The following is a 14937-nucleotide window of genomic DNA, read 5'->3' on the forward strand; positions in this document are numbered from 1 at the left end:
TTGTACTGAGGCCTCCCCATATCGGCTGAGTGTGTGATGTCACTTCCTATCTGGGGAGTCGGTGCCCGGGGTACATATTGGGGTTCCCAGTTCAGTGTCCCCTCATTATTCACTGGGTATAGTTTGGCACTGACGCTGGTCTCTGACTTCTTTCTGCCCCCCCCATGGGTGTATCCCCCTCCATTGGAGCAGAAGTGTGAGTGACACCTATAGGGGTGCCCATGGGGGCCGTGTCTCGGCCAGTCCCTGCACTTTCCATGAGCTGCTGATGCGACTCCTGATGTTTCTACAGGAAATAAAGGGGAAGTTCGAGGGCCCATTATGGAGAGAAAAAAATCTAAAGTTCACACTTGTTAAAGGGAAAGTATGCCTTCCAGTGAACTACTAGATTAATGTGACTATGAAGATTTGCATTCATCCAGGTCATGGTTTATCTAGTATAGGGAAATCTAAAAACAATGACTATTACTCAGCAAATCCCGTTGTTTTTAGATTTACCTATACTAGATATACTAGATTCATGCAGAGCTCTAAGACTGGTCTGTTTTCTTTATTCTTATTGCTTTCTAAAACTCTTGTACATTTAGTTCTGCAAGTCTCGGAAATTTCAACTGCCAGCTGGTTACTAGGGCTCGATTACCCCAGCAACCAGGCAGTAGGTTGAAAGTCAGAATGAAAGATCAGTAGGCGGGGCCAGAAGAGAAATCAATATCAGTTATATAGTGCCAGCAAGTTCTGCTGCGTTTTAAATTCATAATACACATGGGGGGGGGTCTCAAGCTATCAAACAGCTCACAAAATTAAGATAGTACCCAAGAGCTTGTAATCTAAATGAATCACACTACACGTAATCCTTACAGTTGATCTGTGTTGTTTTTTTTGTTGGGGTCAGTGACCCTGACAACCAGGGAGCATTTTGAGTAGCAGGTCACAGAGGGGCAGAATAATGGACCCAAAACCTGTAAAAGTCCAGCTGCCCATATATGTCTTTCAGCTGCTGGGAGTTGCTTCTGGGTACAGGTCTATGTTATTATATGGAGGTGCCACCACAAGGGCATAAAATACACACTGAGTTATACCCCGACTGCTGTTATGGATATATCAATGCACTGGCCACAGACTCTCTATGTACTGGGGTCAAGGGCAGAAGGAAGGGTTCAAGGATAAGTAAACCTTTCAAATACATGAATAGATGAGGGGCTATTGTAAGCACTTTTGCAATGTACATTCATTATTTATTTTCTTATAATTCCAAGATATTAAGGGATACATGTACTGTTAATATGAATGAATTGTGTTACAACAGCGCCACCTGCTGGTCAGTTTCCCACCAGTCTGACCAGCAAGTAGTCAAGGAAGTTGTCAGGAGAAAGAAAGAGGCTGATGTTCTTCTGCTTAGGAATAAAATTAGAAACCTTTCTCACATCTTTCCTAACGCTGAGAATTGTTCATCCACTAAATATTCCCCAACATGACAAATAGAAGGGATAAGCAGCCTTGTAACTGCAATTTCAGGCAAATCTAACAATACGAATCTATAAATCAATTTATTCATTAGTAACTGAAATATCAGCTCAGTCTGGTTTCCATATTCCACAACATTGATGCTTCTGTATATTTCCATTGATGCTTGAAATTCCCCATGGGGATTCCCTGTGAGATGTTGATATATATGTGTCTATAAGTGATATGAGCCCCACACTGAGCAATGGTAAATATACAGCAGGTACAAGTAGCTTGTGCTCATGGTTTACTTCTTGAATTACTTTGCATCTCTACAGTTTGGAATTTCAGCAACAATCTGGTTACACTGCTGAGGGGTTAATAATCCCTTTAACTACTTCCACTGCTGCTCAAAATAGACAATTCTGGGGTATTGTGAATATTCCCTATAATGTCCCACATATGTGTTACCTCTAATTCAGTTTATATTGGGACTACTGTTCTTTATTATGGTTTATGAATAACTTCCCCTTAATGCTTCCCTTTGTATTCTGGGTATTGTTATAACTCCTCTATACATATATATATATATATATATATATATATATATATATATATATATATATATATATATATATATATATATACGAATGTAGTATCCCCCCTGTTGTTATTATATTCACTGTGTGTAATTCCCTTAGCTCATAACAAGGTTACAGATAAATAGAAACATTGGGGTGTCACCCTGCTATAGTTCCAGGGGTACCCAGGGTACAAATAAGCACTCACCCCAAATCTCCCCCTAACTGACCTTCAGACTGGGCCCCCTTAGCTCATAACAAGGTTACAGATATATAGAAACATTGGGGTGTCACCCTGCTATAGTTCCAGGGGTACCCAGGGCACAAATAAGCACTCACCCCAAATCTCCCCCTAACTGACCTTCAGACTGGGCCCCCTTAGCTCATAACAAGGTTACAGATATATAGAAACATTGGGGTGTCACCCTGTTATAGTTCCAGGGGTACCCAGGGTACAAATAAGCACTCACCCCAAATCTCCCCCTAACTGACCTTCAGACTGGGCCCCCTTAGCTCATAACAAGGTTACAGATATATAGAAACATTGGGGTGTCACCCTGCTATAGTTCCAGGGGTACCCAGGGTACAAATAAACACTCACCCCAAATCTCCCCCTAACTGACCTTCAGACTGGGCCCCCTTAGCTCATAACAAGGTTACAGATATATAGAAACATTGGGGTGTCACCCTGCTATAGTTCCAGGGGTACCCAGGGCACAAATAAGCACTCACCCCAAATCTCCCCCTAACTGACCTTCAGACTGGGCCCCCTTAGCTCATAACAAGGTTACAGATATATAGAAACATTGGGGTGTCACCCTGCTATAGTTCCAGGGGTACCCAGGGTACAAATAAGCACTCACCACAAATCTCCCCCTAACTGACCTTCAGACTGGGCCCCCTTAGCTCATAACAAGGTTACAGATATATAGAAACATTGGGGTGTCACCCTGCTATAGTTCCAGGGGTACCCAGGGTACAAATAAGCACTCACCCCAAATCTCCCCCTAACTGACCTTCAGACTGGGCCCCCTTAGCTCATAACAAGGTTACAGATATATAGAAACATTGGGGTGTCACCCTGCTATAGTTCCAGGGGTACCCAGGGTACAAATAAACACTCACCCCAAATCTCCCCCTAACTGACCTTCAGACTGGGCCCCCTTAGCTCATAACAAGGTTACAGATATATAGAAACATTGGGGTGTCACCCTGCTATAGTTCCAGGGGTACCCAGGGCACAAATAAACACTCACCCCAAATCTCCCCCTAACTGACCTTCAGACTGGGCCCCCTTAGCTCATAACAAGGTTACAGATATATAGAAACATTGGGGTGTCACCCTGTTATAGTTCCAGGGGTACCCAGGGTACAAATAAGCACTCACCCCAAATCTCCCCCTAACTGACCTTCAGACTGGGCCCCCTTAGCTCATAACAAGGTTACAGATATATAGAAACATTGGGGTAACAGTCACCCTGCTATAGTTCCAGGGGTACCCAGGGTACAAATGTCCCAGTTCCCCACCCTAGAGAGCCTGGGGGACAGTAATTCCTGGGGCTCATGTAACATACTAACACAGTAACATAGTAATACAATAACATAGTAACACAATAACATAGTAACACAGTAACATAGTAATACAATAACATAGTAACATAGTAACACAATAACATAGTAACACAATAACATAGTAATACAATAACATAGTAACACAATAACATAGTAATACAATAACATAGTAACACAGTAACATAGTAACACAGTAACATAGTAATACAATAACACAGTAATACAGTAACATAGTAATACAATAACACAGTAATATAGTAATACAATAACATAGTAACACAATAACATAGTAACACAGTAACATAGTAATACAATAACATAGTAACACAGTAACATAGTAATACAATAACACAGTAACATAGTAATACAATAACATAGTAACACAATAACATAGTAACACAGTAACATAGTAATACAATAACATAGTAACACAGTAACATAGTAATACAATAACATAGTAACACAATAACATAGTAATACAATAACATAGTAACACAGTAACATAGTAATACAATAACACAGTAACATAGTAATACAATAACATAGTAACACAATAACATAGTAACATAGTAACATAGTAATACAATAACATAGTAACACAATAACATAGTAATACAATAACATAGTAACACAGTAACATAGTAATACAATAACATAGTAACACAGTAACATAGTAATACAATAACATAGTAACACAATAACATAGTAATACAATAACATAGTAACACAGTAACATAGTAATACAATAACGTAGTAACACAGTAACATAGTAATACAATAACATAGTAACACAGTAACATAGTAATACAATAACATAGTAACACAGTAACATAGTAATACAATAACATAGTAATACAATAACACAGTAACATAGTAATACAATAACATAGTAACACAATAACATAGTAATACAATAACATAGTAACACAATAACATAGTCATACAATAACATAGTAACACAGTAACATAGTAATACAATAACGTAGTAACACAGTAACATAGTAATACAATAACACAGTAATACAGTAACATAGTAATACAATAACATAGTAACACAGTAACACAGTAACATAGTAACACAATAACATAGTAATACAATAACACAGTAATACAGTAACATAGTAACACAGTAACACAGGTTAAAAACAACCACAAGTGCATCAAGTTCAACCTTTTAACTCTGTTTAATCTGTCTCACTGCCAGTTGCCTTGTCACAAAACAAGAAAGTAAAAAATGTTTTCCCCTTTCCACCCCTATTTTGCATATGCTAATTAGGATTTGGATTCGGTTCAGTATTCGGCCAAATCTTTTGCAGAGGATTTGTGGGTTCGGCTGAATATAAAATTGTGGATAGGGTGAATCCCTAATAGACATGGCGGGGGGGGGGCAGAATGGCCCATTGCAGTGCACACGTTCTTACCTGAAAATTGTATGTGATTTTAAAATGAGTGACAGGACCCCCATGGTCAGAATAAAAGACGGGGTGGGAATTGCTGTTTGTTCCCATTATACAATGTAGGTGCTGCCCGGCCAAAGGGGGTAAATGAAGGGGCAGAATGTGTAAGTATTGAATGCGCTTGTATTGAGCTACAGTTTCTAATCTGATTTGTTAGAGAAGTCATGTGATTTCATGGTTCAGGTGGGAAATGCTGTGGGCAATGCTGTAACTAACAGACTTTCCCTGTGTGTTTTACACCAGAAATAAGCGATGGATTTGTCAGTGAAACCCATGGACCCCCGGGATATAATGAGATTATTCTGCCCCCTCCATACAGGGAGCAACGTGAGAGTGGGAGGAGCAAATGTGAAGGGAGTGGGTGGAGCAGACTCATTACACTTTATATTGGAGCACAAGTAACTCACTCATGTAACAGCGCCCTCTATTGGTCACATGATCTGGAGAAATGGCCAAATGTGCCTGTTGTACTGGTCACTTAGTCTTCTGCTACTGGGGACTGGCCAAAAGGTAACAAAGAGAATTCTCATTGGTGTATGTTATAAACCACCTGGTATAAGTGTCGAGTATGAAGCCCAGCTACTCTTGCAGATACAAGCGGCTTCACAGCTGGGTCACGTTGTTACTATGGGTGACTTCAATTATCCAGACATTGACTGGGGTAATGGGGTTGCTAAGACACAAAAAGCGAGTAGGTTTGTAAATATGCTGAATGACAACTTTTTATTCCAGCTCGTTCAAGAACCTACTAGGAATAACTCTCTTTTGGACCTCTAATATGTATATTAATTATGTAAATAGTAAAAAAATGAAGCAGGAAAGGGTGGGACCCTTAAAGGGGACGTTCACCTTCCAAACACTTTTTCAGTTCAGTTGTTTTCAGATTGTTCCCCAGAAATAAAGACTTTTTTCAATTACTTTCCTTGATTTATTTTTTACTGTTTTTCCAAAATCTAAGTGTAAAGTTGAATGTTTGTGTCTCTGGTGTTTGAGTGACAGCTCAGTAATTCAGGTGCAGACTCTGTTACAATTTTACAACATTGAGTTGATCCATTTCTCAGCAGCATCTCTGGAGTATTAGTAACTATTGTATCAAGTCTAACAGCTGCCTGTAATGAAACTCAGAGATTCTGCTCAGCAGGGACAAACATAAAAAACTAAATGTATCAACAGTTTACAGGGTCGGCGACCCCCCTCCCAGAGCTGCTTCAGAAGGTGAAAAATGACACTTTATACTTCAATATTAGAAAAATAGTGACACATAGAAAATAGAAAGTCATTGGAAAATGTCATTATTTCTGGTGATCTGAAAACAACTAGTTGTTTGAAGGTGAACCATCCCTTTAATATCAGAGGGGGGTCAGCTGGTTGATGAGAACAGAGAAAAAGCGCAGATTCTGAACTCATATTTTTCATCTGTCTACACAAATGAGGAACCAGTAAGTGAAGGTTTCCTTCTTAACAGTCCCAATTCTAGTAATACAACTAATGATGCATGGTTCACACATGAGGAAATTCAAAAGAGACTTGAACATGTTAAGATTAACAAAGGTCCAGGGCCAGATGGCATTCATCCCAGGGTAATTAGCGAGCTTAGCTCAGTGATTGCCAAACCTCTTTACTTAATTTTTCAGGATTCATTGAGATCTGGCATAGTGCAGAGAGACTGGCGAATTGCTAATGTGGTGCCTCTATTCAAAAAAGGATCCCGTTCTCAGCCTCAAAACTATAGGCCAGTTAGTCTGACGTCAGTGGTAGGAAAACTTTTTGAAGGGTTAATAAAGGATAAGATACTGGACTTTATAGCAAATCATAATACTATGAGTTTGTGCCAGCATGGTTTTATGCGTAATAGATCTTGCCAGACTAACTTAATTTCTTTTTATGAGGAGGGAATAATATTAATACAAGTTATACACTAAATGGCAGTGTTTTGGGAGTTTCCTTAAAGGGCATGTAAAGGCAAAAAATGAAATCCCATTTTTACTTTCTTTAATGAAAAAGAAACCTATCTCCAATATACTTTAATTAAAAAATGTGTACCGTTTTTATAATAAACCTGACTGTATGCAGTGAAATTCTCCCTTCATTTACTGCTGTGGATAGGAATTGTCAGACGGTCCCTAACTGCTCTGCAGGGAAACAATCATACTTATGTACAGCAGGGGGAGCCCCCGCCTTACTTCCCAGCCATGCAGAACTCAAGCAGCTTTGTTTATGACCATCCCTAAGCAGCCCAGATCACACTGAGCATGTGCACAGTCTTAGTCTTGCAAAGATGTATAACAAAGTTACAAGATGGTGACCCCCTGTGGCCAACTTTGAAAGCATAAATCATTTGTTTGATTAGACTTGTGGTGCAGTAAGTTCATGTTTATGTTTAGTATACAAAATACAGCATTTCTAGCCTTATTCTATTTTACACTTTACTTACCCTTTAAATGAGAAGGATCTTGGGGTCTTTGTAGATAACACGTTGTCTAATTCTGGGCAGTGTCATTCTGTGGCTACTAAAGCAAATAAAGTTCTTGTATAAAAAAGGGCATTAACTCAAGGGATGAAACATAATTGTGTCTCTTTATAGGTCCCTGGTGAGGCCTCATCTGGAGTATGGGGGCAGTTTTGGACTCCAGTCCTTAAGAGGGATATAAATGAGCTGGAGAGAGTGCAGAGACTAAGTGCAACTAAACTGGTTAGAGGGAAGGAAGAGTTAAATTATGAGGGGAGACTGACAAGGTTGGGGTTGTTTTCTCTGGAAAAAAGGCGCTTGTGAGGGGACATGATTAGACTTTACAAGTACATTAGAGGACATTATAGACAAATAGCAGGGGACCTTTTTACCCATAAAGAGAATCACGTACCAGAGGCCTCCCCTTCAGACTAGAGGAAAAGAAGTTTCATTTAAAGGAACAGAGTAGGGGGTTCATCACAGTGAGGACAGTGAGGTTGGGGAATGCACTGCCGGGTGATGATTCAGTTAATGACTATAAGAGGGACTTGGATGATTTCTTGGACAGACATAATACAAAGGCTATTGTGATACTAAACTCTATAGTTAGTATAGGTATGGGTATATAGAATTTATGTGACAGTATGTATATAGATGCACTGGGTCTCATTTTTCGAACCCAACTACATAACTATATAATCTCTGCCACATTCGGAGATGACAAAGCTGGACTACAGTATCTATCAGGATAGGATTTCCAATTGTTGTTCTGAGAACAGATCTAAACCTTCTATTACTGGTGGTTTCAGATGAACCCTGAAAATATTTTTCCATGGACATCAGACTTCCCGCCTTTAACTGTATAACTGTCTCCATCTTGTCTCACTGTCTGTGTCTTCCCCCACTGTCTCCATCTTGTCCCATTGTCTCAATCTTGTCCTACTGTCTCCATCTTGTCTCACTGTCTGTCTTCCCCTACTGTCTCTATCTTGTCCTACTGTCTCCCTCTTGTCCTACTGTCTCCATCTTGTCCTACTATCTCCATCTTGTCCTACTGTCTCCATCTTGTCCTACTGTCTCCCTCTTGTCCTACTGTCTCCATCTTGTCCTACTGTCTCCCTCTTGTCCTACTGTCTCTATCTTGTCCCACTGTCTCCATCTTGTCCTACTGTCTCCAACTTGCCCTACTGTCTCCATCTTGTCCTACTGTCTCCCTCTTGTCCCACTGTCTCCATCTTGTCCTACTGTCTCCCTCTTGTCCTACTGTCTCCCTCTTGTCCTACTGTCTCTATCTTGTCCCACTGTCTCCATCTTGTCCTACTGTCTCCAACTTGCCATACTGTCTCCATCTTGTCCTACTGTCTCCATCTTGTCCTACTGTCTCCATCTTGTCCCACTGTCTCTATCTTGTCCTACTGTCTCCATCTTGTCCTACTGTCTCCATCTTGTCCTACTGTCTCCAACTTGCCCTACTTTCTCCATCTTGTCCTACTGTCTCCATCTTTTCCCACTGTCTCCATCTTGTCCTACTGTCTCCAACTTGCCCTACTGTCTCCATCTTGTCCTACTGTCTCCATCTTGTCACATTGTCTCAATCTTGTCCTACTGTCTCCATCTTGTCTCACTGTCTGTCTTCCCCCACTGTCTCCATCTTGTCCTATTGTCTCAATCTTGTCCTACTGTCTCTATCTTGTCCTACTGTCTCCCTCTTGTCCTACTGTCTCCATCTTGTCCTACTATCTCCATCTTGTCCTACTGTCTCCATCTTGTCCTACTGTCTCCCTCTTGTCCTACTGTCTCCATCTTGTCCTACTGTCTCCCTCTTGTTCTACTGTCTCTATCTTGTCCTACTGTCTCCCTCTTGTCCTACTGTCTCCATCTTGTCCTACTATCTCCATCTTGTCCTACTGTCTCCATCTTGTCCTACTGTCTCCCTCTTGTTCTACTGTCTCCATCTTGTCCTACTGTCTCCCTCTTGTCCTACTGTCTCCCTCTTGTCCTACTGTCTCTATCTTGTCCCACTGTCTCCATCTTGTCCTACTGTCTCCAACTTGCCCTACTGTCTCCATCTTGTCCTACTGTCTCCCTCTTGTCCCACTGTCTCCATCTTGTCCTACTGTCTCCCTCTTGTCCTACTGTCTCCCTCTTGTCCTACTGTCTCTATCTTGTCCCACTGTCTCCATCTTGTCCTACTGTCTCCAACTTGCCCTACTGTCTCCATCTTGTCCTACTGTCTCCATCTTGTCCTACTGTCTCCCTCTTGTCCCACTGTCTCTATCTTGTCCTACTGTCTCCATCTTGTCCTACTGTCTCCATCTTGTCCTACTGTCTCCAACTTTCCCTACTTTCTCCATCTTGTCCTACTGTCTCCATCTTGTCCCACTGTCTCCATCTTGTCCTACTGTCTCCAACTTGTCCTACTGTCTCCATCTTGTCCTACTGTCTCCCTCTTGTCCCACTGTCTCCCTCTTGTCCCACTGTCTCCATCTTGTCCTACTGTCTCCCTCTTGTCCTACTGTCTCTATCTTGTCCCACTGTCTCCATCTTGTCCTACTGTCTCCAACTTGCCCTACTGTCTCCATCTTGTCCTACTGTCTCCATCTTGTCCTACTGTCTCCCTCTTGTCCCACTGTCTCTATCTTGTCCTACTGTCTCCATCTTGTCCTACTGTCTCCCTCATGTCCTACTGTCTCTATCTTGTCCCACTGTCTCCATCTTGTCCTACTGTCTCCAACTTGCCCTACTGTCTCCATCTTGTCCTACTGTCTGCATCTTGTCCTACTGTCTCCAACTTGCCCTACTGTATCCCTCTTGTCCTACTGTCTCCATCTTGCCCTACTGTCTGCATCTTGTCCTACTGTCTCCAACTTGCCCTACTGTCTCCATCTTGTCCTACTGTCTCCAACTTGCCCTACTGTCTCCATCTTGTCCTACTGTCTCCATCTTGTCCTACTGTCTCCAACTTGCCCTACTGTCTCCATCTTGTCCTACTGTCTCCATCTTGTCCTACTGTCTCCATCTTGTCCTACTGTCTCCAACTTGCCCTACTTTCTCCATCTTGTCCTACTGTCTCCATCTTGCCCTACTGTCTGCATCTTGTCCCACTGTCTCCATCTTGTCCTACTGTCTCCAACTTGCCCTACTGTCTCCATCTTGTCCTACTGTCTCCATCTTGTCCTACTGTCTCCCTCTTGTCCCACTGTCTCTATCTTGTCCTACTGTCTCCATCTTGTCCTACTGTCTCCATCTTGTCCTACTGTCTCCAACTTGCCCTACTTTCTCCATCTTGTCCTACTGTCTCCATCTTGTCCCACTGTCTCCATCTTGTCCTACTGTCTCCAACTTGCCCTACTGTCTCCATCTTGTCCTACTGTCTCCATCTTGTCCTACTGTCTCCCTCTTGTCCCACTGTCTCCATCTTGTCCTACTGTCTCCCTCTTGTCCTACTGTCTCTATCTTGTCCCACTGTCTCCATCTTGTCCTACTGTCTCCAACTTGCCCTACTGTCTCCATCTTGTCCTACTGTCTCCATCTTGTCCTACTGTCTCCCTCTTGTCCCACTGTCTCTATCTTGTCCTACTGTCTCCATCTTGTCCTACTGTCTCCCTCTTGTCCTACTGTCTCTATCTTGTCCCACTGTCTCCATCTTGTCCTACTGTCTCCAACTTGCCCTACTGTCTCCATCTTGTCCTACTGTCTGCATCTTGTCCTACTGTCTCCAACTTGCCCTACTGTCTCCATCTTGTCCTACTGTCTCCATCTTGTCCTACTGTCTCTTTCTATAACCTTTGTAGTTTTGACTGAAACAAAGGAATTTTACAGGTACAATATCCAGAATTGTCAGGGTTGCAAAGTTACTCCACTTGTGGAATTATTGTCTATATCCTCTTCTAATTTAGGTGTGCTTATCTATAGAATTGAGATCCAGAATTTGGAAACAGGAGATGGAGGCTAAGGTGAGGCCAAGTGGAGGCTTAAGAGATGCCCCAGTGCCAGGCTCACTCCATTCTATACTCTACAGAAATTAAACTGTGGGATTATGATCTTTTGTGGGTCTCTAAGTGAGCTAATAACATACCCAATTGAGACTAAACTGCATCTTTCAAATTAGTCATATTATTGATCTGGTTTCAGGAGATCCTCTTTCTTGGAACAAAATTAAAGAACAATATGGTCTTTCTGACAAAGAGAGTTTAAGCTATTTGCAAATTAGACAAGGTTTTCAACTAATTGATAACAAAACAAAGTCACAACTAAATCATCATTAGTTTTATGATTTCGTAGTGCAATTAACTGAAGATCTCAAACTAAACAATATTTCATGGATCTCACCACATCTTCTAAACCCTATTTCTAATGATTTTGATCCACTTGATAATTCAAGATTTGAGATCGTTTCAGAATTTTAGAAAGAATGTACTTTCTGAGAGCTGGAGAGATCAGCAATTTAGATTCATTCACCCGGGTTATGGACAACTATTTGAAGAAAATAAAGATTCTCAGAAGGTTTCTTACTGTCCGAAATGTAAAGAGCAAAATGTTGATTTTTTTCATTATATGTGAGTATGTCCATTTATCATAACTCTATGGGAGAAAATTTCACGTGACATTAAAGGAGTGGTCAAGTTAGATATATTGTTGAAACCCCAATATGCACTGTTAGATCTTAAAGATTCACTTCAGTTATCACAGAGTGGTTCTTCTGGGAAGATTACAGATGAAATATTGTCTTTTTGCTGGCTGGTTATGGCTGCTACTCGAAAGTCTATTTTTTTGTTTTGGATTAAAGATAAACCCCCTTCTTTGAAAGATGTAATTTCATATTTACATAAGCTATGTATGCAAGAAGCTGTTAGATTTAGGATGGATGATTCTATTCAAAGAAATAAAGTTAAAAACAGATGGTCCCTGTATATTTCACCTTTAGATGTTTCTAAAAAAGATTTTATCCTTAAACTGATGGGACAAGATGATCACTAATGAATGAATTTGGTAATAGTGTGTTTAAACTATTTGTACTGACTTCCCATGTCTTAATTACCTTTTTAAAAAAAGTACGGGTCTTTTTGTTTTTGTTTTGATTTGTTTTTGGTTATTTCATGGTTCAGATGACATGAAAACATCTCTTGAACTTTACTCATATGAATTATTCTTTTATTCCATAATATGATTGTTCATATATTTAATTCATTGTATTTTCATGAAAATTCAATAAAAAGAATTTTAAAAGAAAAGAGACTAAACTGCTAAGTTGGTGTAAAACTACAGCACACTGCAATATGGCTCCATGTACTAAAAGCTCCTCCAGGAGCGATCGTATTGTATTGATATATTGGGAATTGATGAAATACTAAATATTGCATAACAATTGTAGTATTTCAATGTTTTTTCATATATGACTGGTCAGACCTAATTGTGGGATGTTGGGTGAATAGATGGGAACTCTGATTGGTTATTGATTTCATCATGTATATGCCGGTTTCTATTCATGGTTCCTGGTGGTTAATGTAATAATATTCATTATCTCCCAGCAGCCTCTGTTACAATCCCTCCTGACTCGGATCTGCCTGCACTGAGACATTAGCCCACTAGATGTCAGTAGAGCCCACCATATGCCCAGGGCAGACAGAGGGGGATAATAATGACATGGAGCTGATAATTAACTCAATAATACACAATGTTGATCTCTGACATGAGCTTATTAATGGCCCCTCTGCACTGGATTCTGTAGGGCCCCGCTGCTCATGGGAAAGGCTGCAGGAACATCACTTTAGTGTCGGTGTTACATGAATTTCCCCTCTCATCCAACTTCTTGTGTATTAGATCAGGAGCCCCCGACAGTTGCTACTGAGAGTTCTAGTTCTACAAGGACTGGAGTAATGGCAGGATAACGCCTCTCTCAATAGGCAGCAGCTGGGGGGCACTATTTGCAGCCTGTGACTTTCACTGGATCTCAGTGGCATCTGATCAGTTAGTGAGAAAAGTGTAAGGTGGCAACCAGGGCTATCAGACTGTGAGCTGCAGTAGCCGGGTGAGGGGGTGGGGAGACATTCCTCACCCAGAGATAATGAGCTGAGCAGACTCCCACTTAAGTGTCACTCAGGAAGTCATTGCTCCTGTTTAACTGCTGCTGGGGGGGGCAGATCTGGGAAATCACTTTATACCCCCCAGTACCTGCCCCATAATATGAATGTGCTCTATAATAATGTGCTCTATAATAAATGTGCTCTGTAATAACGTGCTCTATAATAACGTGCTCTATAATAATGTGCTCCATAATAATGTGCTCTATAATAATGTGCCCTTTAATAATGTGCCCCAAAATAATGTGCCCTACAATAGTGTGCTCTATAATAATGTGTTCTATAATAGTGTGCTCTATAATAATGTGCTCTATAATAATGTGCCATATAATAATGTGCCCTATAATAATGTGCTCTATAATAATGTGCCCTATAATAATGTGCTCTATAATAATGTGCCCTATAATAATGTGCTCTATAATAATGTGCCCTTTAATAATGTGCCCCGAAATAATGTGCTCTATAATAATGTGCTCTATAATAATGTGCCATATAATAATGTGCCCTATAATAATGTGCTCTATAATAATGTGCCCTATAATAATGTGCTCTATAATAATGTGCCCTATAATAATGTGCCCTATAATAATGTGCCCTATAATAATGTGCTCTATAATAATGTGCCCTATAATAATGTGCTCTATAATAATGTGATTTAGGAATAGGGCTAACTGTACAACTGTATAACCAGTCTCAGCAGCCTCTGTGGCCAATGGAGCTTACAATCTAATCCTGTACTAGTAGGAGCAGCTGCTTGTGGTGTAACTTTTCTTTAGTTCAGATCACAGTTAATTGTTAGCTCTGCAGGCAGATGTAATATGTGTGTGTCAGGTGTCAGCAGGGGGCCAATGGGCCAGTTAAAGGGCAGGGGAGGCCAGTGAGCATCAGTATATGTTGGTGCCATTGCTCCAGACCTGGGGGTCCTGTCTCTCTCCCAGGCTGCCTGGGGGTCTGTGTTAGTTCTACTTTAAAGCCCCCTATTTAGTGAGGGAGATAAAAAGATGAAACACTCGGGAGCCATAAAAAGACAGATGTGTGAGTGCGACTCCAGCAGGAACAGCCCCTCAGTCTGACCCTTTATTTCTATTTACACTTCAGGGATGTGACACCTGGAACTGACATTTACTGACATTTACTGACTCCTGATCCATCAGACCCTCTGTCTATCTGTCTGTCTCTCATCCTCTGTCTGTCTGTCTCTCAGCCCCTGTCTGTCTGTCTCTCAGCCCCTGTCTGTCTCTCAGCCCCTGTCTGTCTCTCAGCCCCTGTCTGTCTCTCAGCCCCTGTCTGTCTGTCTCTCATCCTCTGTCTGTCTGTCTCTCAGCCCCTGTCTGTCTGTCTCTCAGCCCCTC

The sequence above is a fragment of the Xenopus laevis genome, chromosome 1L, assembly GCF_017654675.1.
Source record: "Xenopus laevis strain J_2021 chromosome 1L, Xenopus_laevis_v10.1, whole genome shotgun sequence".
NCBI lineage: Eukaryota > Metazoa > Chordata > Amphibia > Anura > Pipidae > Xenopus > Xenopus laevis.